At 42.1% G+C, this 1,279-nt stretch overlaps 1 non-coding gene across 1 annotated transcript; it reads right to left on the bottom strand.

Moving 5' to 3' along the window:
• Positions 1 to 734: 734 nt before the first annotated feature.
• Positions 735 to 807, bottom strand: TRNAS-CGA (transfer RNA serine (anticodon CGA)). The gene has a single exon. It is a non-coding gene; the product is annotated as a tRNA-Ser (tRNA).
• Positions 808 to 1,279: the final 472 nt, after the last annotated feature.

The raw sequence follows: 1,279 nt of genomic DNA, 5'->3' as shown, positions 1-1,279 counted from the left end.
GCCGCCTTTCAGAACTGTAGCTGTGCGGGCGTGTTATTGAGTATAGTAAATCGCGATCGCTGTTGTTTCCGCTTTCGATGTTTATATACCGTGGCAATCCGAGGTAGATCCTTAGAACCCAGAATTCACTACTTTGTAGTGCACGCTTGCTTTGGTTCCTAGTTAAGCGAAACATCATGTATAGCGACGCTCGGTTCGGCAGCTGCGACTCCGTGCTGTAGTTGCCATGGCAACATTCAGCTCCGCACGGTGACACGCAAGGACGCGCCAATGGCCGCGCTGCGAGGTTCGCTTCGGTGAAGAATGTGCGCGAGAAATTGCATGTAAAATGTGGCAGCAGGGCCGTCAGTACTATAAAGCTGTAATTGTCATAAATCATAACAGTGCGGCCTAACACGGCTGTTCCATCACACTTCATTTAACATTATATCTTTTATTGTTGTTGAAAGAACCAGCTCCACGCAATGCCTTCTTGACGAAAACGCTCTCTCTCTCTAACTCGCTATATATGAATATATATATATATATATATATATATATATATATATATATATATATATATATATAAACAAGAAGAAAGGGGGTTAACCGAGGGACCCGATATTTATTAGTCATATAATGAGAAGCCAACAAACACTGACACCAAGTACAACATAGGGGAAATTGCATGTGCTTAATAAATGAAATAAAGTAATGATAAATTAATGGAAATTAAAGTGGATGAAAAAACAACTTGCCGCAGGTGGGAATCGAACCCACAACCTTCGCATGTCGCGTGCGATGCTCTACCAATTGAGCTACCGCGGCGGCGTTTCCCCATCCACTTTCTTGGGTATTTATGTGTACTAGAAACGCCGCCGCGGTAGCTCAATTGGTAGAGCATCGCACGCGACATGCGAAGGTTGTGGGTTCGGTTCCCACCTGCGGCAAGTTGTTTTTTCATCCACTTTAATTTCCATTAATTTATCATTACTTTATTTCATTTATTAAGCACATGCAATTTCCCCTATGTTGTACTTGGTGTCAGTGTTTGTTGGCTTCTCATTATATGACTATATATATATATATATATATATATATATATATATATATATATAATGTTTGTCAGCGCCGCAAACTATGTGTCGGCGCGTGTGACCATTAAGTGAGCCCCATGAAACTTGGCTGAGCAAGCACATAAGCGAATTTCGCAAAAGCAGGTAACTGTTTCCATTCGCATATATACCGTCCGCTATTCTTAAACACCGCAACCAGGTATGGTTCGAGTGCCCGGTATGCG

The sequence above is a fragment of the Dermacentor albipictus genome, chromosome 9 (genome assembly GCF_038994185.2).
Source record: "Dermacentor albipictus isolate Rhodes 1998 colony chromosome 9, USDA_Dalb.pri_finalv2, whole genome shotgun sequence".
NCBI classification, from domain to species: Eukaryota; Metazoa; Arthropoda; class Arachnida; order Ixodida; family Ixodidae; genus Dermacentor; species Dermacentor albipictus.
The sequence above is the reverse complement of the archived record's forward strand: the minus strand, read 5'-3'. Positions and strand labels throughout refer to the sequence as shown.